The sequence below is a fragment of the Anastrepha ludens genome, chromosome 6 (assembly GCF_028408465.1).
Source record: "Anastrepha ludens isolate Willacy chromosome 6, idAnaLude1.1, whole genome shotgun sequence".
Classification (NCBI taxonomy): domain Eukaryota; kingdom Metazoa; phylum Arthropoda; class Insecta; order Diptera; family Tephritidae; genus Anastrepha; species Anastrepha ludens.
In genome coordinates this window covers 85983631-86010794 of record NC_071502.1, presented here as the reverse complement: position 1 = coordinate 86010794, position 27164 = coordinate 85983631, and the positions used below count along the sequence as shown (strand labels likewise).

Below are 27164 nucleotides of genomic sequence, written 5' to 3'. Positions count from 1 at the left end.
ATGAACACTTAAGAACACATATCATTTCTTCTGCTCCAGTTTTCCCAAAAGCGAAATGAGGTAAGTTCGTGAAAAATTATTTATTTTAATGCAAACCCCACCAATTTAATAACATAAAATTTCATAATTTCAAATGTAAACTACGCTCTTGAGGTATTTTATTGCTACTTTTGATTGCAATATCGAAAATTGGTTTGTTAGCCCCTACATACGAATAATTTAGAAATCGAATAAAAAAATTCTCTCAGTAATAGCTTAACCACAAGACACATTTTAATGCATTTCAATTTTTTCGCTTTAGATGCAAATGTTGCCTAGTTATGATGTACAATAGAAAAACAATTTTTTTCGAGGCGCCTCGCTCAAATTTCAATATTTTTCAAAGAAAATTTAGGGAAATGTCAAAATATTGCATTATTACATGGAAAATAACTGAATAAACTAAAACTGTTTGTATCGCTAAAGAAATTCTTCAAACCATGTATTTTTCACCGCATTAACCTTACCCCTCTTAACTACAGGCAAACATCGCCTTTGTATGCCCAAAACTCCATGTAAATGCTGTTGTATCAAAGCTTGCAAACTTTATTTCAGAAAGCTAACACAACTCTGATGGCCTAACAGAAAATGTTATGTTAACAGTGATAGTCGCATTGCAAATGTAACCACTTTTTATAAAACACCAAAAACATGAAACTTGCAGCCACTAAAATAACTGAATTGAATGCGACAAAAGTAAACCCAGTTCATACTTTTATTCACATATACCTACGAAAAAAAGGCCATGAGTTCGACAGAACTTTGGAAGTTTAGCCCACACACAAATGTAATGTACTTTGAAATGAACTTGAAAATTACTCTTTCTGATATCTATCACAAACCATGGAATAAGAAAATGATTGAATTATTAAAGTTTAGGTGCTAACAGCTCCTGATTATGTGAAGGCCGCGGCAAAGTGATAAGGACAAACGGAAGGTCAGTCAATTCAATACTTGATTATTTCAACTAATGAATTATGTAGGATTGTTGGCCAAATAATTGTCAAACTGTGAGTAAGTGAATTTGAAGTAAGTTTGAAGGCTAACTGTTGGTGAAAAAATGAAAATGAACATTTTGAAAATCTTGAAGTACAGGGTGGCGCACGAATCGTGCTACAAAAACAAAACGTAATAACTTTTTTTCTGTGTGAGTAATCGGCTTTTTATTTTTTATTTTGCAGATTAGTATTTAGATTTACAAAAAATGGAGGCTTGGGATACCGAAAAGAGGATTTGGATAGTGCAGCGGTACCATGCTTTGCAGTCCATCATTTCCGTCCAAAGGGAATTTAGGCGGGAGTTTGGCGGCACTCCCCCGAGCAGATGGACCATTATGAGGCTGGTGAACATGTTTGCTGAATCTGGAAGCATCGCACGCAGACCGTACCATCGAGATCCCCATGTTCGGGTCGAAGCCACAATCGCGGCTGTAGCATCGTCAATTCAGGCAAATCCAAGAGTTTCGACTCGTAACTTGTCTGCGCAAATTGGAGTTAGCAGACGGTCATTGCAGCGGATAGTTCATGATGACTTAAACTTGTTTCCGTACAAAGTTCAAATCACAAGCAAATTAAACCCTCTGGACTTGCCTATTCGCCTGGAATTTTGCCAAAAAATTATTGAAATGGCCGAAGAAGACAACAACTTCATAAATTGCTTGTTTATGTCTGATGAGGCCTATTTTGATCTAAACGGCAATGTAAACAAGCAAAATTGCCGTATATGGAGTCAATCAAATCCGCAAATACTCCATGAGATGGAACTGCACCCAGAACGAGTCACAGTCTGGTGCGCAGTTTCATCAAGGTGCATTGTCGGGCCATACTTCTTCGAAGAAAACGGTGTAACAGCGACTGTAAATGGGGACCGTTATTTAAACATGTTGAAGGAGTTTTTTTATCCAGAACTGCGGCGAAGACGTATCCCTTTTAACAGCATTTGGTTCCAGCAAGATGGAGCAACTGCACATATAGCCAGACCGGTTATGGAGGAGCTCCAACGAAAATTTAGAAATAAATTGATATCCAGAAATTCCACTTTCCGCTGGCCCCCAAGGTCACCTGACCTCACTGCACCAGATTTTTTTTTATGGGGTTATCTCAAACAAGAGGTGTATAAAGCAAAACCAAGTAATTTGACTGAATTGAAGCAGTCCATCACAACAATAATTGAGGCGATCCCGACTTCAACCCTTCAGTGCGCAATGAACAATTTTCTCATCAGGTGTCGCATATGCGTGAATGAGCATGGAGGTCATTTACGTTCTATTATTTTCAAAACTAATTAGTTACATAAAATAAAATTGAATTATCTATACAATAAAAAAACAAAAAGTTAAATACATTGATTAGAAAAAAAGTTATTACGTTTTGTTTTTTTAGCACGATTCGTGCGCCACCCTGTAGTTGCGAAACTTGATTGACTAATGATGGAAAAATTGAAGCAGAAGCAGTTTTTTAAACGAATTGTAAAAACTTTTAATATTAATTAAAATAACAGGCAGCAGTAGTAATGAGAACCAATTCACTTAGTGTATCAGTCGAAAGGATGACAGATTGCCAGGTGATTGTCAGATTACCATCAGCTATGGTGAAAACTTAAATTGAGCGAATAACCACGTCAACGGGTATAGAATTCTGCCCGCACATTTTACACATATTCACACACTCGTTCAATCAGACATTGTTCTGACGGCATAATTTTTTTCTTATAACACCAACATAACATCAGTTTTTTGTAAACAAATCGATTATGTCAGCCCATTAGTTGATTTTTTTTTTTCAAATTCCCTTAGAGCCGGCTAATGGTCTAATCCTGGTCAGACCTCTGAAGTCTTGCTACCGTGTTTGAGTCACTATCTACTAGGTTTCGAGGCATAGGCAACCCTACTCACTATCGGCCAATGCGGCGTACAGCCATTCCCCTCTTTGCTATCTGGGAACTGAACTGAACATAACAATGATACGTGTGAGTATCGAAGACGAACTCCAAGTGAATTGCATTAACAATACAATCAGTCAAGATTATGCTACGCTTTAGAACCCCAAAAACCACGAGTTACCTTCTCACACTTTCAAGGGATACAAAGAACTAATAGTTGTGATATTTATGGTTCACCCTGTGCAGCTAAATTGTCACTGGAGCGAAGTGTCATATGCAAGGCATGTAACGATGATACTGAATACTTAGGATTCCATCGAGGATCTTCAGTATTACTATCTAGAATTTTGGGGATCACAACAGCCGCCTTGGTTCAAAGTGCTTCCGCTCAGCAAATTTGTTATAATCATTAAATAGTGCGCGCGTATTAATGCGAAACCTATACCTTCAAACCTTTTATCCCCTCGCCAACAACAGGGGCGAGTGCTGTGGTCTGTGTGAGGTCATAGTTTATCTGAGAGCCAGCTTAGTAACATATAAAATAGTCAAAGTAAATGTTTGCATTTCTAAAATAGAATTTCCCAAATATTTTTAAGTTTCTTCAACTTTTGTGTTTCAACTTTCATTGTACTAATGTATGTATGTTTGTATGTACGCGTGTGCTACAAATTCGGTATTCATGTCAATCAACAGAAACAGTAATCAACGAGAACAGCAACGAGTCTCAACTGTAAATAATTTGTCTCTTCCTTTTATAAAATTTGTATCGTCAACGACTTTGCTTTAGAGGTATGGAATTTTTTTCAGATATTATTAGAATTGAAAAAAATCAAAGAATATTGGCCATTTCGATTTTATTAGTTTGTATATTTTTTGGTGTTTAGTTTTTATGATTACGAGGGCGAGTGATAAATATCTTATCTGACCATTTTGCGACGAAATTAGTATATAAATTTTATTTTTATTTTAAACTACATAGTTTTACGTGTTAGCTGTCAGTTTGTGAGCCACATGCATCTCATAATTTATTTTTTGTAAATGTGCAAAGAAAATAACTTTTGTTTTTTGTGAAAAAGGACAAAAGCAACATTTTGTGCAGTGATCAAAAACTTGCATGTAGAAGAGAAAAAACTGAGAACTGCCTGTTAAATACATATATTTATGTATAAATAATATTAATTTGTAGAAGAGAAGGCGTAAATGGCAGTAAATCAGGTTCAATAATTTCCAGGCGCGTCCAATATTGAAACAGTTTAATATACAAAAATATTTCTTATTTCAGGCAAAAACGCCATAATTCTGTTTATAAAAATTAAAAAAAAAAAATTAAAATAATACTGAAAGTTTACACTAAATATTTTGCTTAGCTCACTCAAGCATTCCATCCAGCTGAATGTAGAATTATTAGAAAAATAGAGGAAAGTATAACTTAAAGTGAAAACACAGAGGCAAAATAACAACAACTAAAATATTAATATTTTGAAGTTCAAGTGGAAACATCATCATACAAGTACACCTAATGTGTTTGTATGTACATATATTCACAGCGATAAGAAAGACTAAGCCGATAAGCTGACAAAGCAATTAGCGGCGATTACAAATTCAATGAACCGCGTGCTACTCAAATCCCGATTTGTGGGTATCATCAATGTCTCGAAAAAAAGCACTTGAGTTGTTTGCGTGGTGCTAATGGAAGCCGAACATTGTGAAGGATTGCCAGAAATTTTAGAAAATATCAAATAATGAATACGCAGTAAATTATAAAGACAAATTTATTTCCATGTGTATATGGAAATGCATAGAATATTCAATCGTCAGGCAATTTTCGCAAAAATTTTGGTGAGGTAACGATGGGGTAACACATTTTTCAAAAAGGCTAAATTAAGTTAAAGGTAAATAAATAAGCAAATTTGTATAAAAATATGTTTGTCTATGAGTGTGAGCATATATGCGAAATATTCTATATTAATATTTTATACTAGCAATGGAATCGATCGTGTAGGGTTTGGCGAAACTTCAAGAGATTTAGGAGGCAACTGCAAGATCTATTGTTATAAAATTGTAATGGAACGCTATTAATAGCCTCACAACGTAAACAAAGGCTGTTGATATGAGACTAAAAAAACATCGAATACTAAGCGTAAATCGATTGTAGGCTTGCAAATAGAGAAAATATTAGTGAGACATAAAATTTGATGATTCTACGTTTGAATGAGATAAAATAGAAATAAATGGAAGCCAAAGATATGAAATTAAAAAAACAATTCGTTCAGAATAAAATGCAGTCAGAATAAATGCAGCGACAGGATTTGGAAAAAGATGAAAATAAAATTAAAAAATTAATGAATTCAAGAACTAAATGTAACGGTAAGAGTTTAAACTGTAGAATGGAATATCGTAAAATTAATAAACATAAAACAAATTGAATGAAACAGGAATCTAAGCAATAAATGAAAATAAAATAATATAAAATTAAAGTAAATTAAAGTAAATTAGAACCGGACCGGAATTTTATTAAAAAAAAGGTATAAAAAATTAAACGCGGCAGGAATAAAAATACAGAAAAATAAAATAAAAAATACAGAAAAAAATAAATTAAATGGAATGAAATGAATAATTGAAATGGAATGGGATGGAACAAGAATTGAAGCAATAAGATGAATTAAATCAAATCAATTGTAATGTAAACGAACGGAATAAAACGAAATAAAGTGGAAATAATTGGCATAAAAAAAGGAACGGTTGAAATTAAAGTGAATTAAATGAAATTTAATGGAATAAGAAAGAATGAAATAAACACGGAAATAATTGGCATATGAAGAGGAACGGTATGGAATAAAACTGAATTAATTCAAATGGAATGAAAACTAATGGAATAAAACGATATAAAAATGGGAATAATCGGCATGTGAAGAGGAACGTTGAAATTAAACTCAGTTAAATCAAATCGAATTGAATGGAAACGAATGGAATAAAATGAAATTAAAATGGAACTATATGGAAGATGGAAATGAAATGGAGACAAACCGGATAAAATGGGGGAACATCGAATTAATAGGAATACGAAAAGGAACGGTATGCAATTTCATTGAATTAAATTGAATGGAATAAGAGCGAACAGAATAAAGTGAAATAGAAACGGGAGTTAATTGACATATGAAGAGGAGCCGCATCGAATTACACTCAATCAAATCAAATCGAATAGACTGCAAATGAAAAGAATAAAATTAAATGAAAATTGAGATTGAGTGGAATATGAATGGTATAAATGGAACGGAAAGAGAAGGAGCGATATGAAATTAAACGGAACTAATTCAAATGGAATTGAAACAAACCGGACAAAATGAAAAAAAAAGATGGAATTAATAAGAATACGAAAAGGAACGAGATAAAGGTAAACGTACAATTTCACGACACAAATAACCCTTTGAAATCAGTAAGAATCAATTAAGAAAAAATTAGTGTTTTGAACGGACCAGCACTATAGCCTAGGATAAAAACAAGAAGTTGTAGTTCCCGGCCAGTGTCGCTAACGAAACTTGGTTAGAAAGTCCGCCATCCGAGCCAAGGTATGTTAGTGGAATGGGCGGCGAGCTTCACTCACTCTTTACTGACTTAAACATGACTTCCGTGAAATAACCGACTGTAATTGCTATTAAAGAAGAAGCAGAAATCACATATAAAAATTTTTGAGATTATTGGCAGACAATGGAAAACCTCTGAGTGCATATCTGCCGAGAAAACTTTTCAGAAAAGACTTTTTGGATTATAACATTAATATAATAATTATAAGCTACCTACTTCCCTATTTTCTTCTTCTCTATTTTGCGTTGTATTTTTGTAATTCCCGTGTCGTTTGCCTTCTGCAACTATTGTGCTTTCTTCATTCTCATCTCGCCTCTGGCGTCTGCGTGTGTGTTTTGTCAAGGAAACGCCAGTCTATATTTTCACGGTCACATATCACCGATACTAGAAAGAAATACCTAGCACATATTCCATGCTAGAAGGGCTGTATAATGCGTGTAATGCACATGAGGGTAAGGTCATGGAAGCTAATTCTTCATAAATGTCAATATTGCCCTTAGACAAGAAGAAGCATTGACTGACAAAATTGAAATTATATCCTTTATTCAGCTCTCAAATTAAATTTGATTAATTAATAAGCATAATTTTCCTTCAAATTTAAAATGGCTACATATGGAAATGCATGTACACAATATTAATATATTAATGCATTCGTTAGCTGGCAAGCAGAATGTGAACGGCCACATGGCCGTCTAGGCATTCACAAATTACTATTAAAATGCCGTCATTGCTGTCACGTCAACGCCTGAGTCACACACATATCTTCGTGTGTATGTATGTATGTACCTTTCGCACATAAAATAAATTTCTTTTAAATATAATATTTTTAAATAACAATTAGTTTTGCAAAAGAAAATATAAATAAAACATAAACTTATCATATATATGGGAAAAATATTTGAAACTTCCGCTAATTGGACCCTGAACACGTTCAAAGCGCAACGTGCATAATGCCGGCATGTATTTATGAGCAGATGTGAGTATTTGGCAAGCGAGTCAGTACATACAGAAAACGTACGTACGTGGCGTATGAGTAATTTTAGATAATGGGAAAATGGGTAGGTAAAGAACCTACACATATATCCACACATGCATATATATATATATATACATACATACAAACATGCAAACATACATATGCACATATATGTAAACATACAAACATACATTCACACATAACCACTGTATGCGCTTGCATATAGACTAAGTAAATTAAATATTAAATATTTAACGACACTCTGAACACACACGCGCACACACACACAGGCGTGGGGGCTCCTTTAATTTATTGGCGTACATAAATAAACGCGTGAGTATTCTATTCTAGACGTAGTATAAAAGTATGGGAATGTACAGAGTTTATTTGGTTTTATTATGCCAGCGCATTGAGCAGCGAACTTAGGTATGTAGGTATGCTCGCCATTTTACTACTCATACAATGTAAATATGTCACAACCGCTTTGTTATTATTTGTGATGTATTTTTGCTAATTTCTTTTCATTTTTCTTTGGTTTGTTTCAACTTAGCTACGTAAAGCAAAGTGTGCTTTCCTTTTTTTTTATACGCGCATAGTTTTGACTGGCCAACCTTCAAGTAAAAAATGACAGAACTCTTTACTTAACATAAATAAACACATGTTTGCGTTTGACATATACAAGTAACTGTTTCTGAAGTTTTTTTGTTTTTGTATACACTTTGTAAAACAATAGTTTAAGCGATAATGTCTCGTGCAGGGAAAAGGCGCCAGTTGAACATTGGCAGATAATAGCGCATTTTGGATTTGATGTCCATGCGCCAGGTGTTTGGGGTTAATAGACCGTGAAAATTGAAAAATGTGTTTTGGGCAAAACAGTTGTGAAGAGTAGAAGAATATTGTAATTAACGGTTTCATGGAGATGGAAATAGGAGAGTATTAAAGCCACTAGAAAGCAAATGCATTGTAATTACAATAGTAAAACCTACAAATATAGGTCTTTAAATTCATATCTAATTCCAATGCTGAACTGGGTTGAAATAAAGTTTTTTCTGCTACTTCAATTTCTTGTAAAGGGGTTTTCAGGGTAGAATTGTGAAAAAATCGATGTTTTTTTGCCTATTTTCAAAGTTTAGACATTTAAGAATATGTCGTCAAGAGGTTTTTTAAAATTTCTATTATTTCATGTGTTATAGCATTTTTGATGACAAGGCATCGGTTCCTATCCGTCTTGTCTGAAAACTTTGAACCTGTTTTTCTCAAAACTACTTTTTTCGAGCTGGCGGTAAGGATATCTCGAGTTCTAACGGACCGATTTACTACAAATTTAGTGAGGATGTTCTTTATACATTCCTTAATCCGATGACCCTAGCTCCTAACTATAACTTTCCATTTAGTATTAAAAAAACCGGAATTGTTGAAAAAATACGTAAAAAAACATTTTTTTTTTCAAACATCCGCCGTATCGTTAAAACATTTTTTTAACCTGTGTAAGGCTTATTCGATAGTGGCATCTATAATAATTAAGAATCCGTTTAGTTTTTATTTTTCAGATACCCAGGAGGATTGAAATCATGCACGCCAGGACACCCTCTTTTTTGGACCACCTACTCTGACTGTGCATAATTTTGTCAATTTTAATTTTTTTTAGTTAGTTTTTAATGTGATAATAAACAAATGATAAAAAAAATGCATTGTAAATTTGTTTTGCTTCCGTTTCAAAAACCGGGCGAAATTCATGCCTCTAAACTAAAATATCCCCTCCCCCTCCTTAAGCGTGTTCCGGATTCTCCATTTCATTTCGGTCATATTTAGTGTGCTATGATTTGTAATTTGTTTTCCAGTGTATTCCAATATAAAGATGTACAATTCAAAAACGTGTACAAATCATTAAATCTTATTATCAAAATAATCGTTGTCTGGTTGCAACTTTTCATGTACACGTGCCAGTTTATGGTCGTAATAATTGTAAACACTGTCAATTCTGGTGTCAAGAGAATCCACAAATTATTCACAAACAACCATTACATTAATCTAAACTGACTGTTTGATGTGGGTTTTAGTCAGTTGGAAACATTGGCCCGCACATCTTCGGAATTAAAGCTTGGGTGACAACGTCTCGGGCAGTGGAGGGTGGTGTATATAGATCGACGATAACAAACTTATTGTGACTCAAAGTGGGAGTAGCTGATCTTGACTAAATCTGGTTTCAACAAGAAGGGGTCATGAGCCAAAAAGCACGTGAAACAATTAGGTCAAGAAGTTACTACTGCAATAGGAGTCGTGGAGGTCATTTGAATGATTTTATATTCAAAACTTAATTGTATCAACTGTACTTCACATTAAAAACAAAAATATTTGAGTTTACGCGATCAATTAATGAAAAACACTTTATAACAAAATTTTCTTTAAAAAAGTTTAAGCAAATTTTTTTAGTTCCTTATTTATTTACTTTTTGCTGTCAAATATATGAAAGGTGGCGTAAAAATAATTACGCAATTTTGTTTTTGAATATTTTTTTTACTTAATAAAAAAATATTTTGAGTGATGGAAATGTTTGCTACATTGCTTGTCTTTTTTTGTATACTGCAGCTGTTCAGTTCACAAGTGTCAAACATGATTGGCGTACGACGCGATGTGCAAAATTATAAATCTTCCGATGAGGTGACTCATTTTGCACCACCTTGCGTATATTTGATAGCAAAAAGTAAATAAATACGAAACTAAAAAAATTTGTTTAAACGTGTTTTTGAAGAAAATCTTGTTATAAAAAGCTTTTGTTGCGTACAAATTTTACCAACACGTAAAAAGTAATTTTAAATAATAATAGAAAAAGCAATGATTTGCAACATATTCGACATTATTTGTTTAATAATTACACTGGAGACATTAGTTTCCTCTATTTGTGGAACAACTTCAAGACGCATACCATAAATAGGAGGAGAAGTTCGGCCAAATACCCAATAAAGGACGTAAGCGATGTAAATAACATATAATTTCACTGGAAAAACCCTTTCAAAGAAATGAATATTTTTCTATTAAAAAGGCAAACGAACATAGAAGGTATAGCCAGTCAACGCCTTTGCTAATCTACAAGTAGAACCACTTTGGGTGAAACAAATTCGTTTTTTTTTTAACTCTCGTGGGGACACTGTGAACTGAGGAGTTAAGAAAACATACTTGAAACAAATATTTATAGTACAGGGTGGCGCAAAATTAATCATCCAATGTTTTTTTGTTTTTAAATAACTTTTTTAATTAATAAAAAAATGAATTCGGGTGGTGGAAATATTTATTTTAAACACTTACGCGCTCTATTGCCTTTCTGGGTACTGCAGTTATCTAGTTGAAGTAGTTTAGTTAAGTATTATTTGACGTACGACGCTATTTGCGTCAACTATAAATCTTCCGATAGGGTGATTAATTTTGCGCCACTTTGTATATGCCCATATTGGGATGGAGAGAAAAAAACAAAATAATTTTCTTGATGTCACCTTCCCCAATAATGCTCTATGTCCAAAAGAATGATATACCCAAAAAATACAATTAAATTTTCATGGAAGGCGGACTGAACCTGCGAAAATTTAAAATTCGCGATACGTTTTCAACACACCTCGTGTTAAGAGATTTATACTTAATCTTTTTTGTAAAATTGAACTAATTACATTAATCTGTAAAACATCATCTAGACTGAAATAAATAAATTTATTACCAACAATTTGAAAGGAAATGAGCCCTATTATATGACTCCTAATTATGCAAATTTTTACACAAACTTATTTTTGGCTATATAACAAATTTAAAAGTTAGGTTAGCATCAAGATCCATCCAATTTCCTATACTGAAAATCATCCTACCACACTGACGTGTTATCATGCATGAAAAGGGTACTTGACTGCCAGACATAAACATACCATAGGTTGTTATTGATACTTGATATTGGTGGCTCACTGAAGTATAATCACATAATACACTTAACGCATACAAGGTGACACAATCAATCATTAAATTTTGTTTGAAAAAAAAAAAAAAATGCTTTTAGTTGACGGAAACGTTTATTTTGACCTCTACGCACCCCATCGCTTGTCTTTTTTTGTATACTGCAGCTGTTTAATTCAAAAGTGTCAATCACAATTGATGTACGACGCTATTTGCAACAATTACAAATTTTCCGATACAGTGATTAATTTTGCGCCATTTTGTAAAAGTGTTGAAAGTTACTACCTGATAAAGAAGGAGGAGTAGAGTAGTTTAGCTTTTCTCACTTTTCTCTAACTACATTTAATAGCACTTTTAAAAACCGTCACTTTCCCAAAAATACGCATATTTCTATGCCTCTTGAAAATGTCGCCACCTAGGAGCCAGTATGGAGAAAATGCTGTTCGTCCGCAATATGATGCCGTTTCATTGCCGTGAACTCAAAAAATTTCTAAAATAAATATAATTTGTATAAATTTTGATGAAATCTCCCGCTGCTTCTTCAAAATATTCCAACACTATGCGTCTGCTTGTCTGTCTGTCAGTCAGTCAGCAGCAGCTTAATTCAACTGCGTCTCTGCCAATTTTTGCTTGAATGCGGTCAATAATGTGCTTTGGCGCCAAAAACAAACAATAACAAAACGAAAATACTGCAGCCAAGATAAACTAACCAAAAGATAAAGTCGTCAGCGGTGGCGCAAGCAGAAAAGCAATGTGCGGCACATTATATGGAAAACTGTTAGACTATTAGTTCTTTTTGATAATTGCAAGTAAAAATTTATAAATATCTAATAATAAATGAAGCGCAGATGCAAAATGTGTGGATGTATAACACCACTACATATAAGTATGTGTGTGCACATATAAGTTGTGAATGCACGTATGTACTTTTACATACATATTTACTTATGGATAGATAGCAGATTTTTAGTAATCACCTTGACATCAATTTTTCATAATTAAGTTGTCATGAAATTGGAATACTATAAAATGAAAACATTTGCATGAATTCATCTGCACGGATAAATTTATATGTCGATACAATTTAATATAAAAAAAAAAATTATGAACATACATTTTGCAAGCCGGCGCTGCTTGCAAGGTGGCGCAAAATTAATTATGAATTTTGTTTTTGAAAACTTTTTATCAAATAAAAATCAAAAAATACTTTGCGTGATGGAATTCTATATTTCGAACTTTACGCGCCCCATTACTTGGATGTTTTTATACTGCAGCTGTCAAGTTCACAAGTGTCAAATATAATATGATTGTAAATCTTCCGATGGAGTGATTAATTTTGCGCCACCTTGTAAACGATTTTTAAAATGTTGAACCAAATTGCTTAAATTATCTTAAAAAGCAAAATAATTTTGTAGTTTTATTTTTGACATAAGCATTATATCGAAATCGAATGTATAACTATACATGTGCGTATGTATGCATGTACGTATGTAATAAAAATGCCGACGTAGTTTGATGCCACCTATATTAAGGCCGGCGGGCCAATTAAAAGGTCAAAAAAATCGGTTTTTTTTTTCCTGAAATCAATAGCTTAGATATTCAAGAACATGAGACACAAATTTTCAGAGTTAAATTCCAAGTATTTGCAGAGCTACAGAGCCGAGCGTAGTGCGGCGTCGAGCAACCGTGCGCTTATTGTTGTAGTGCTCCGCCCATTGACCGTTGACTTTGAAGCGCGTTTTCTCGGCTTTTCATTTTCACGATTTTATCTAATTTATGTACACGATTGCAAAAAAACTAAACGAGCTATCCATTTCATTCAAAATGCGTTATCTTCAGGATTGTTTTCTCTTCTATGTGAACTAAAAAAACCATCCAAAAACTTTTTTTAAGCGACGTTTTTACCCAGTAGAAGAGTTTTTTTTTCCTTGAAAAACCACTTTTTTTTCTACCTTCCCCAAAAATTCGAATTTTACGTGTTTCTTCCAATTTTCTTAGTTCACATCGAAGATAATTGCATCAAAATTAATAATCTTTTTTTTTTTTTGTTTTCAGATGAAAATTGCAAGTTGTATCTTGTACAGAAGTTGGATACTTCAGTGGCAAGGCGCTCTGGGAATCTATTGATAACTCGGCTTACAATATATTGTTGGAGATTGTACACATTTTTTTTTTAGTTCAAATATATATTAAACCATCCCCAAAACTTCATTTGGCTAATTGTTTTTTTTCTCATCCTACAACGCTTCGCGAAAACTACTGAATTTAGGACATCTAATTGGCCCGCCGGCCTTAACTGCATACATATCTACATACATATGACACATGTTGGTGAGGTGCATAGTATGTAGTTATGGGTCGTTTAAAATAAAAAACATAATTTCTGAACACTCTTTTACACTTTCCGATACTAAATTTCAAGCTTTATTGGCATATTCATTTTTATACTTTTTCTTTTTTTATTTCTTTACAGTTTACTTGTTTTATTAGGCGCTAGGCTGCATATGTGGGCGTTTATTTATACTCTGAATATGTTGCGGTACAAAGATTAGGAAAATTATGAAAATTTATTTATATACGAGAAAACTGATTTAAATAAGTGAAATGTTTAATACTATTCGAATCTTTACATAGAAAATTTTTATTTTTATTAGAATCTTTGCATATAAATAGTATGATATTAAAACTGGCGAGAGATCGTGCAATTTATAAAAGTAGAGTGAAACGCCACTGTAGCCGAAATAATTGGAGCATGACTACTAATCGTTGGGGAACAGGTGCCATACCAACTGGAAAATAAATTTTTTATCTGGAAGAAAAGTTCAACACCACTGGCAAAAAAAACTCAATTTATAAAATCAGTGCGATTTTTGAGGCACTTTAAACTTTCACTTTATTGTGCTAAAATTGAATGGGCTAAAACCTTGCATACTCAAAAATTTTCTAAAAAATTGTATTTAAAAATTGAAAATTTGTATGAACATTTGATGAATTTTTCTACATTTTAAGCAACGTTTAGAACTTCGACTCATATTGCTTTTGTTAAAGAATGAAATATACTTTTATTGAAAATTAGTTAAAATTTTATAGTATTTGAAAAAATTACATTACAAAATTTATAATCAACCAACTGGAAAACACATTTCTTATATGTAGGAAAAGTCCACACCACTGGGAGGAAAAAACTAAGTTTCTAAAATCAATGCGATTTTAGAGGTACTTTAAACTTTTACTTTAGTACATATTTTATACTAAAATTGAATGGGCTAAAAAACCGCAAATTCAAAAGATTTATAATTGTTTCTTAATTTGAAATTTTTTAAAAAATTTAATGAATTTTTCTAAATTTCGTGCAATGTTTGGAACTTTAATTCCTATGGCTTTTGTTAAAGAATCAACTATATTTTTACCTCAAACCTCCGAGTGTATCTCTGCCATGAAAAAGCTCCTCATAAAAATATCTGCCGTTTGGAGTCGGCTTGAAACTGTAGGTCCCTCCATTTGTGGAACAACATCAAGACGCACACCACAAATAGGAGGAGGAGCTCGGCCAACACCTAACAGAAGTGTACGCGCCAATTATTTATTTTTTTTTTATATTTTTATTGAAAATCAATTAAAATTAAATTTAAAAAATTAAATTACAAAATTTATAAGCGCAGGGGAGCGGAAAGTGGGTTTGTGTCGACGTATATACATACTATGTATCTAACGGAAATCAATGATATGAAATTAACATTCTGTTGGAAACAATCTCTTTTGCAACAATAATAAGCGCGTTGTATCATTTTGATTTAAATAAAGAAAACAAAAAAAAAAAAAATAAGAAAAAAAGTTCTAAAAGTATTATTATAAAAACAAAAGCTGCTAAATGCAAATAATCTACGTGAAACTTGCACTTCATAATATCAAAATTCTTTGATCTATAAAACTCCAACCAGAAATTTTTCTAGAAACTCTTGAGTAAAAAGTTTGTAATTGTAAAGTAAACAATGCAAACAAAGAGATATACAAAAATGTCCACAAACATTGTGAGTGAGATTAAAAAGAGCGAAAATTAAATAAAATAAAGCAACATTTCAATTCCAAATTCACGCTTTATAGCGACTCGCAAACTTTCATAACCGACGATGATGGGGCGCATGATTAATTTTATTATGATGAAGCGATCGAAGCGGGGAAGGAAAAATACATACATACATACATAACTCGATTTGCAATAAATGTCAAAGGACAACGTAAGTACAGCAGCAGCAGAAGCATAGAAATTGAATGAAAAAGCAATAAAAAGCATAAGAAAAGTGAATTATTCAACTGACGACCTGCCACCTACATTTGCTGTTACATAAAAATTTACCACTAAAAAGATATATGCTTCCTTTCACTATCAATGCAATTCTCAGAGCAAATCACTACACTTAAGCGACACATACAGATTTCGATTTCCAGCATTTTGTATAATTTCCTTTCAACGGAACTTAAATCCAATAAAGTCAACCGAAGGCAAACAAAATGGAATGGCAATGGGCAGCAGCAGCAGCAGCAGGTGATTCCTGGTTACAGCGTTACACGTGTATGCATGTATGTATGTGGGTGCCTATTTATATATATATATATAATATATAAGCAGTTCTACACTTCGGTGCACATTTCCAAAGCACTTAACACGTTTGAGGGCACAAAAGAAGAATAAAAAACAAAAATAAAAAATCTTGAGTGCTTTGGGGACACTCTACAAATAGCATGAATATTACATGATTATGTATGTATGTACAAGTGTATACATGTATGCATACAAACATTGTGAACCGTTCGGTAATTATTTTCAAATTCAAAGTGGCTCACAATCTACTACTACTTAGAGACATAATTTGATTCTCCCGTATTCTATTCGATTTTCCACTCTTCTATTGTAGTCCTCTCAGCTTTTACTACCCCCACTCTGCAGCCTCTTTTGCTTTTATTTTATTTGATTTGATTTTGTTGAAGGCTCCACTAACATAAATAGTGGCAGTCACATAATTCATACACACATACATATACAAGTACTGAATGTGGCGTGGACGCGCCTCAATTTCGTGTTCAACCTTTTTCCTTTTTTCAACCTTTTTCATGACTCTTTTCAAACGCGAATCTTTGTTGTTGTTTCTTCGCGTTCAACTATTCATTGACTGACTAAAGCAGCATTCTTACAAGAAATGGGTCAATTCCATTTGAGCCAGCATGACTTTACTCCTTACTCCTTTACTCCCTTGTGACTCTGCCAATTCACTCAATGCTCTGCGCCTGACAGGTTATGCAAAAAAGCTAAAACTATTGTAGGACAGCGTTTGAGGTTGATTAGTTGGTGGCGATGAGAAGCCGTTGAAGTGAATCGGAGCGATTATTCGCATTATTTACTACACTTAAGCTGCTTAGATTGCTTGTTTTGTTTATTACTTTTATTATAACTGCTTTTTGTTTTTGCTTTATATTATATGCACGTACTCTTATCCTTGTATGATAATGTGTGCCTTTGTTATTCGCTTTTTCTCTACTTCTAGGTAAACTTTTATTGCTCATAGCTTCGGGAAAGACATGCACATATGTACTTATAAATTTCATTGTGTAATGGCTCGATTTGGGAACTGGCACGACTTGACAACAATAAAAAATTCTTGGAGCTAAGAAAGCAAGGTCGCAATGAAGATGAATAGAAGGAAGTAGGTAGGTAAGGGCCTTCTGTGTAATGAAAGCTGCTTTTGTCAGTATTCTATGTGATAGGTTTTGTTGAAGTAGAAGATTACGTGGATTAGATAAAAACTGTAACTGATAAAACTGCAATTTAGTGGGTCTCTTGCAAAGCGAAGTGACTGAAGAATATTTGAACAGTTGATAAAATGCATTGAAATGCTTTGAAAGCAATATATCAGTATGTTTAAGGGCATTTCAATGGAAGGCCTACCGCAGGAAAAATATGAAAAGACTAAAAAAAATTAAGATAAAATAAAAGAATGCTTTGTTTTAGCGTATTTTCATAAGAAAATAATCACATTTAATGTAACCAATTTTAATTTATGCATTCATAACCCGTTTCGACAAATTTCTGATACTATTTTTATATAAAATTTATTTTTGTTCATTCTGTTTAAATGCATTTTTGTTTATTCTATTTAATACAAGGTGGCGCAAAATCAGTCATAATTTTTTTATTTTTTAAATTTTGAGGGATGGAAATCCTTTGACCTTTACTTGCTCCATTGCTTATCTGTTTGTATACTGCAGCTGTCTAGTTCCTAATTATCAAATATGATTGATCTATAATGCTATTCGTAAAAAGTATAAATCTTCCGATAGGGTGATTAATTTTGCGCCACTTCATATACTATACATTTTTGCTAAGTTTGATGCTATTATGTGAAAATAAATACCCTGAACCCTTTTGTTAAGTCAAAACATTTTAATAAGAGCAAAATGGCCCATGCGACAGTGATTAAAATGTAATATAAAGTATATATAATTTTAAGGTAAGAACACAACCATGTTTAAGAAACAGCAATGCACAATATTCAAAAATTAATGATATTGAAATATTGTCTCAAGTTCGTTGATATCGACTTGAATTGTTGGCCGATAAAACTAATTCCTCTCTTGTCCCGTGCGAATGCCTTCGTTTTTTGCAATTATCGAGAAAACGAGTTATTGCCCAAAATCAACTTTGCCACCAATTATAGGATTAATTAAGAGAAATAAGTTAAGTCCAATGATAAAACAAAAAAATAAAAAAGTTTCAGAAAACGATTTTTCTCAGTTTGCATGTGTACGACTGTCACGTGCGACATGATGGAAATGCTCATATTCATTTAAGTGAGTTACGCAACATGGTTTTCCACCACTTCATCTAACACTAAAACTAAAAGTCCTACGTCAACTAGAGATTCACTCCACTAAACTCATTCACTAAATAAAGGGTGTCTTTACATTTATCGCATCACTTCTTTATAGTTTCCAATATTTATATATTTTTTTCATTTACTATGTCAATAATTTACTTACACTTAAATTTATTTTATGTTGTTTATTTTTTATTTAAGGTTTGTTTTTAATTTTAATTTTACTTTTATTTTTTATTTTAGTTTTGCTTTTAATTTTACTTTTTTTAATTTTATCTTAATCCTAGTTTTAATTTTAATATTAATTTGAATTTGATTAAGAATTTGAATTTGAATTATAATTTCAATTTAAATTCTGATTTTCATTTTATTTTTGATTTTAATTTTAGTGTTAATTTGAATTAAACTTGTCTTAAGTTATGTGAATTCAATTAAATTTTATTGAATTTAGTTTAGTACCATCCATTTTCTTTTACTTATTTATTTTATATTTTTAATGTTTATAACTTTTTTGTTTTAGTTCAATTTCATATATTATTTCATTTAATATCATTTTATTTATTAATTTTATTTTACTTTATGTATTTTATTTTTTATGCACGCTTTTATTTAACTTTTTATTTATTTTAGTTTATTGTGTTGTATTTTTTATTTGAATTTGTTTTTATATTTATTTATTTAATTTTATTTACTTTACTTTATTTTTGAAATATTTTTAGTTTTTTAAGATTTTTGTTTAATTAGGTTTCTTTTATTTTATATTTTATTACGTATGAATTATTTTGTATTAATTATATTATATTATATTTTAATTTGCCCTTTTCTAACTTAATTGCATTTATTTTATTTCATTTAACATCAATTTATTTGATTTTATATATTTTTTAAATCTTATTTTACTTTATATACTTTGCTTTTTACATACGCTTTTATTTTATTTTATTTTCATTTTTAAATTTTTGATTTTTCTTTTAGTTTATTGTAGTGTATTTTTATTTAAAATTTTCCTCCTTTTATTTATTTAATTTTAGATTTTATTTTACTATATCTCAGTTTTTAAATAAATTTGATTTTTTCTTTTTATTTTATTCTAGTTTTTTTTAATTTTTTAAGTTTTTTGCTAATTTTTTTAAACTTTACTTTATATTTTATTTGATTTTACATTTTTTTATATAATATATTTATTTTTTATTTTTTTTTTTGTTTTAGCTTTATTTAATTTATTTTACTTAATTTGATATCATTTTATTTAATTTTACATATTTTAAAATTTTATTTTACGTTATTTATTGTAGGCTTTTATATTTTTTAAGAATTATTTTATTTTAAATTTGTTTCCCTAGTTCATTTTAATGTATTTTCTTCTATTTAGAAACACAATTTTTTTTATTATATTTTACGTTTTTTTAACCACTTTGACATTAGACCTCTTATGCATTCCGTTCCAACTAACTAACGCACACTTTTAGGTGCCGACACCACTTAAAGCAGCAGTTTCGCTTAATAAAACTCAAGAAAAAAGAAAACAAAAACCATAAAAATAAAAACAGAAAGTAAACAATTTGTGACCATTTTTGCCTAGCAGTAAATATATATCTAATAAATTTCGTAAGTCAGCAAATCGATGAGCGAACCAGTGACGCGACAATAAAATCTGTATCGTGTATTTAATGCCTGGTCATAAAAATGGAAATCGTGACCTGAGGTGATGTTGGGGTTGTATAACGACCGCTGTGCTAAGCACTTGCTAATATTTAAGAATGCCCGTATTGTGACGTATTAGGCAGCACAGATTCTCCAAAGAAATTATTTAGTAAGCAACCATTTAACTCAGGTGCCTCCACCAGAATGCCTACCAAAAAATATGGGTATTTTTGCTTTCTATCATACTTTTAGGCGCCTCGCATACATTTAAATAATATATACGAGTACATATGGGTTTACAACGCTCACCATTCTCAATGACTCATTCACTATTTTCATATCTCTACTAGCATTTCAATCATGGTCGATGCTATCAAGCTTCCGATGCTATCTGTCGTTATAAAAACCATGTAGCGAGAGGCTTTATTGTAGCATATTAAGTATTTTACGCAGAGCCTCTGTATGAGTTATGCAGACTTGTATGTGTGTGTTGAAAACCTCTTTCATAGTTAAATAAAAAATACTAGATTATTTATTTTTTTATTCATATTTTGTTGTGCTGATAAAAGATGAACGACAACAGTTTTTGATTGAAAGCGAAATGTGTATTTCTTAGAGAGAACTGGGGATGGCGGCGCGTATGATTAAAATCGATTTTTTCGTTTATATGCATATTCTTCCTTTTTGTATTAGAAATAAATAAAGAATTAATTTTCTAAATATGTGTTTTTACGCAATAGAAAGTGCATATAATCGTTTATTCTAGATGACGAAATCCATTAAGAGGTTGCTACTTGGGTCACAACTGAACTTCTTAAAAGTTATGTTTGGCTAGGTTCTCGGATACAGAAATATTAAAGTAAGAGAAAGATCGTCTAAGATGGCAAAGCCTTGCTAGGTTCAGACATAATTGCTAAGACCGAATTGATATTTATACGATCGCGTTCAATCTTTAAGACTCACAGTTGTTGGTTTTTTTGTTTTTGGTATTTGAGAAATGCTTATATATGTAATTGGCGCGTACACCATTCTTGGGTGTTTGGCCGAGCTCCTCCTCCTATTTGTGGTGTGCGTCTTGATGTTGTTCCACAAATGGAGGGACCTACAGTTTCAAGCCGACTCCGAACGGCAGATATTTTTATGAAGAGCTTTTTCATGGCAAAAATACACTTAGAGGTTTGCCATTGCCTGCCGATGGGCGACCGCTATTAGAAAAATGTTTTTCTTAATTTTTGTGTTTCACCGAGATTCGAACCGACGTTCTCGCTGTGAATTCCGAATGGTAATCACGCACCAGCCCATTCGGCTACGGCGGCCGCTTAGTTTTCGCAATATTTACATAGCTACTATGCCAAAAGGTGTCAAAAACTACAATAATACATTTTTAAATATATGTCAGTTCATTTCTGGTTTTTGCTTTTTCTTTCGTTTTTTACTTGGAGTTTTTCTAAACAGATTTTTCATAATTTTTAAATATGTTTGGCAAACATTTTTTAAATATTAGTTTAAACAAAAGATGGCTGTGGTGATCGATATCTCGTAAAGTATCGCTGAAACAACTTAAAGTTTATGTTTGTTGTCAGGTGACATTTCATACTAAAAAATTTCTTTTCCTGTTTTTTGTTTGTTCCACTCAGTTGTGAGTTACAGGGTGTTAACAATGGAAGTCAACAAAGAGAGAATTCGGTACACTTTACAGTTTTTCTTTGATAAAGGCGAAAATGCAAGTCAGATCGCTGAAATTGTGAATGGTTCCATGCCTTCATTTAGGCATTTTTGATGTTAAAGAAAATGTCGATAATATCCACAGTGTCGATAAAATCACAGAAATAATCGAAGTTGACGGGTACGTTTGTAGTCATAGAATAGTACAGGGGCTGCAGATCGACCATCGCACAGTTTAAGCCATTTGCGCAAAAATTTTACGGAAAAATTATGAATTTCTTTTTCCCCAAACTAATATTATTTTTGATGAACGTATTTTTATAATAAATATATGTCACATTTCCCTTTGCATCTAAATAGTCAACTGGAATGAATCTGAAAACTTAGTTCCTGCAATGCTATTTGTGTGTATGTATAAGTGCGCGCCAATGTACATACATTCCCATGGCAGCCGGTTCTACGTTACCGGAATGACTCGGGTTTTTATTCCCGACCAAGGGCTGCCGCCCCAGTACACTAGCCCTGTCTAGTGCACCGTATTTTACCCTAAACCTTTCGTCACAGGAGCAACTCATTGCAGCCAGTTTGCTCCAAATACTTCTCTTCCGGGCTGGCGTCGAACCCAACCCCGGACCTGAAGTATTTTACTGCTGCATTTGCCACAAGCGGCTCCACCCGAACTCCACCTCGGTTAGGTGTAACCAGTGCAACGGGTGGTGCCATCTTAAGACCTGTTCAGGCCTTAAGACTTACAGGGAGTGGTCCACAAGGTATGTGGCCACGTGTTGCTCCCGCCCACAGGCGGTCACCGCCTCTACGGCGACACTGCCCTCAGTGCCGGCACATCACACTGCCGCCACTAACAACACCTCAACGGCCAGGAGCCCCCAAGAGCAACACGACTCCCTCTCCAACCCACAACCCTCCTGCTCCTACCCCAGTGCGGGGACAAACCAGCAGCTCTTGGTCCCCCGCACAGTCTGCTCCGTGTGCCAGACCGTAGTACCTCGGAACCTGACAACTGTCCAATGCAGTTCTTGCAGTGGCTGGTGTCACTTTCGGAGGTGCTCCGGCCTGCACACCACCCGTGAGTGGACACGCGACTACGTTGCCCCCTGCTGCAGAGCTCTGCACCCGCAACCGCCCACCGTGGCGCGGCTACCCGACAACATCAGGCCACTCCCCATTTTGCGGACCGCACAGCAGGACCAACGCAGACAACATCACGCATCCCTCACCCCCCGAATTACGACGACCCTCCCGCGAAGCTTCAAGCTTTTGCAACTGAACTGCAACGGACTAACGAGTAAGATTGACGAGATAGTCGACTTCATGAGTCGGCTCGGAATTAAGATAGCTGCGGTCCAAGAGACAAAACTGCACGCTGGCTCCCCCCTGATTACCAGGGACGGCTATAACGTGCACCGAAAGGACCGCGAGCGAGACAACGGTGGTGGCCTAGCGTTCATAGTACACCATTCAGTGCAGTATCGTCTTATTGATGAAGGCATCGACCGCAGGGACAGCACCTTAGAACGTCAAGGTATAGCTGTCCGGTCAGGCGATGCCGAGCTCGAAATTTACAATATTTATATACCCCCTGTCACCTGCTGCCCGGCAGGATATCTCCCCGATATTGGTGCGCTCATCAGGGGAGAAAACCGATTGGTAGTAGGTGACTTTAACGCGCATCACGATCTTTGGCATTCAAGCCTGCCAAATGATCGTAGGGGACAGCTATTGGCAGAGCAGATAGACGATTCGACGTTCAGCACTGTAAACGACGACGCCCCCACTAGGGTAGTGGGCAATTGTAGCAGCTCGCCTGACATAACAATTGCTAGCGCTGGACTGATAAATAGCATAACCTGGCGACCTATGCTATCGCTTGCATCAGACCACTTGCCCATTATCATCTCGATCGAGAGACCCGCCGATTTTGTTTCCGCGGATCACCGGTCATATATCAACTTTAACAAAGCTGATTGGACCAGATTCGCGGAATTTACTGAGAACATCTTCGCAGCCCTACCCACTCCCACCGATGTGCGCGCAGGCGAACGCGCACTCCGCAAGGCGATTACAGCCCCCGCGGCTCGCTTCATACCTGCTGGACGGATCCGGGAATTACGTCCCAATTTCCCAGCCGAAGCATCCGTTATGGCAAACGAGCGTGACCGTCTACGCCAGGCCGATCCCGGGGATCCTCGTATAAAGGATCTCAATTTGGAGATCCGGCAACTGGTCACCCAACATAAGCGGACCAAATGGGTAGAGCATCTGAAGTCCTGTAACTTCACCTCTGGTGTGAGCAAGCTCTGGTCCACCGTAAGGTCCCTGTCGAACCCGACGAAGCACAACGACAAGATGGATATAACCTTCAACGGTCGTACTTCGTCGGACCCGAAGAGATGCTATTTTAGCCGGCAATTTATATTGCATCCTCCGGTCGACAGATCTAAACGTTGTGCCACCAGACGGCTGCGCAAACTGCCCTACAACAGTGCACCGCTTGCTTTCACCAGCGACGAGGTTCAGGGGGCCATCAAACACATGAAACCATCAAAAGCCATTGGCCCCGACGGACTAAACATGCTGATGCTGAAAAAGCTGGGTCCATTGGGAGTAGAATATCTCACAAAGGTCTTCAACCTGTCTATGGCCACTCTCATCATTCCTGATAAGTGGAAATTAGGGAGAGTGGTCCCACTGCTGAAGCCTGGGAAACCCGCCAACCAAGGGGAGTCTTATCGTCCGATAACTCTCCTTTCCCCAGTAGTGAAGACACTTGAGGCCCTTCTACTCCCACTCCTCACTCAACACCTGACTCCAGCCCCACACCAGCATGGCTTCCGTAGAGTGCACAGTACCACCACGGCACTCACCGTCATAAACACCCAGGTAAACCGCGGCCTTAACCAAAACCGCCCCTGCGAGAGGACTGTCCTAGTAGCGTTGGACCTACAAAAGGCTTTCGACACAGTCAGCCACGCCACGCTACTAGATGACATTTTACAGTCGACACTCCCGCCAGGGCTGAAGAGGTGGACCGCGAACTACCTGAGTGGTCGTCACTCGTCGGTAGTATTTCGAGACCAAACCTCAAAACAGAGAAAAATAAAGCAAGGAGTACCGCAGGGTGGTGTCCTTTCACCCTTGCTTTTTAATTTCTATATTTCGAAACTCCCCCAGCCACCAGAGGGAGTCGCACTGGTCTCATATGCCGACGACTGCACGATAATGGCGTCGGGCAATGACATTGATGGCCTATGCTCAAAAGTAAACGACTACCTCGCCAGCCTTTCTCGCTTCTTCACTGCGAGAAACTTAAAACTTTCTCCCACTAAATCCACGGCGACCCTATTTACCACCTGGACAAAGGAGGTCAAGCTGCCACTTCAGGTACACGTCGACGATACCCCAATTCCGACGATAAACAACCCCAGAATTTTGGGAGTCACCTTTGACAGCTTGCTCTCCTTTTCGGCGCACACAACCGCTATTGCAACGAGAGTACAGAATCGCAACAAGGTCCTCAAGTCGCTTGCCGGCAGCACTTGGGGCAAAGACAAAGAAATGTTGCTGTCGACTTTCAAAGCAATAGGCCGACCGGTTCTGAACTATGCCGCGCCTGTCTGGTCGCCTGGAACCAGTGATACGCAGTGGACGAAGCTTCAGACCTGCCAGAATACTGCCATCAGGACCGCGACAGGATGTCTCCTGATGCCCCCTATCCACCATTTACATGACGAGGCGCACATGCTCCCGGTTAAGGAGCATAACAAAATGCTCGGCAAGCAGTTTCTGCTTGGGTGTCACCGTAGGCCTCACCCATGCAGACACCTGCTCGAGCCTGAGCCACCTCGCAGGCACATCAGGAGACACTTCCTCAACTACGTGGACGAGATCCAGGACAAAACGGACAGACCTCTCCAGGATCGGACAGTATACAGACAGGCTATTAACGACATTCATCGGGAGACACTTACCACCTTCCTAAGCTCCCGACCCCCGAATGCCGTAATCGGAGTCCAACCACCACCTATCGCAGACGAAGAGCTCCAGCTTCCTCGAGAGTCCCGCGTAATCTTGGCACAACTACGTTCTGGATATTGTAGCAGGTTAAACTCCTACCTATCCAGAATCGACCCCGACATACTAAACATATGTCCTGCATGTGAAGGTACCCCGCACGACACTAACCACCTCTTCACATGCCCCATCAAACCCACTCATCTAACACCTCTCTCCCTCTGGACCCAACCCGTCGAAACTGCCAGTTTCCTGGGCCTACCGTTAGATGAGCTAGACGAAGACGACCGGTAATTTACACTACACTGACAGGGCGAAGATACTGCTACAACAACAACAACAACCGGTAGTGTACTTGTAAGTATGAAGATTTGCAAAATTATATAGAAATACATACAAACAAGGTGGCGCAAAATTAATCATCAAATTTTGTTTTGGTATAACTTTTTTACTAAATATAAAAAAAAAATATTTTGTGTGCTGAAAATCTTTCATATGACTTTTACGCGCTTCATTGCTTGTCTTTTTGTATCCTGCAGCTGTCCAGCAGTTCACAAGTGTCAAATATGATTGACATACCACGCCATTTGCAAAAATTATAAATATTGCGATAGAGTGATTAATTGGGCGCCACCTTGCATAAATATGCATAAAGCAAAGGTGCCGTGACTGAAAACTGCACTGAAAACTGCAGCCAACAACCTGTCACTAATTCACTGCACAATTTGTAAAGCTACGTTTAGTATTATTATTATTATTAGTGAGGTAGTTGCCATCACAATATGGTAGAAGCTGGAGAAAAGTTTGTGGAAAACTTGTATATTCACATGCATAAATACATGCATACTTAATTATAGTGATAATAAAATATTGCATGTGGACACAGCAGTGATGTTTTTAATGCTATGTGAGATGCCTTTTATGTATTGGATTACAATTTTTCGCAATGTACAAGTGGCAGCTGATTCAGCATTCATACATTTTATGCACTTCTACATATGCACATATGTACAGTTGCGCGCTCAAAAGAGATGAACAGGCAAGCCAAAAGGGCAAATGTATAAATTTGTCTGCCCTTTTTAGCGAGCTAATAAAACTAAAGATAGAGTTTTAAAAGAAATTTTCAAATTTCAATTTACCTTAATCACTATAAATGAATTTCAACATTTGCTCATCATTAGTCACAAAGCTGGGAAATTAATTTCTTTCTTCATTTTAAATTTTTAACTATGCGGGTTATTCTAGAAACTTTAAATCACTCTGGCGTCACCATTATTCGACATAAAAAACTCGTCTTATTCCACGAAAGATATTTTATGGACGTTAACTGTGTGGAAGCATAATCGACTGTTTTGATCCACCAAAAGGAAAGCTTAACTTCTATATTTTAAATGAAGCGTCTGCCCTGGCTGAATGAGTTGTTAAGTGCTTTGTGATTTTTTCAGAATATTGCAGAAAATTTACAGGACATTTTTTTTCGGCAGGCAAAGGCAAATGATGGCTCCACTTAAAAAAATCAATTGCCATTCGGAGAC

The 27164-nt window shown here is 35.3% G+C and overlaps 2 protein-coding genes across 7 annotated transcripts in view; one reads left to right on the top strand and one right to left on the bottom strand.

Annotated features, from left to right (window-relative positions):
- Nucleotides 1-14411, top strand: part of LOC128867899 (WD repeat-containing protein 19) — a 53646-nt gene extending 39235 nt beyond the window's left edge. Inside the window, exon 14 of the transcript XR_008455038.1 lies at nucleotides 13890-14411. The gene's annotated coding sequence lies outside the window, so the exon portion shown is untranslated. The remainder of the gene's footprint in view (nucleotides 1-13889) is intronic.
- Nucleotides 1-27164, bottom strand: part of LOC128867898 (uncharacterized) — a 192645-nt gene that overhangs the window by 16715 nt on the left and 148766 nt on the right. The window lies entirely within an intron of this gene.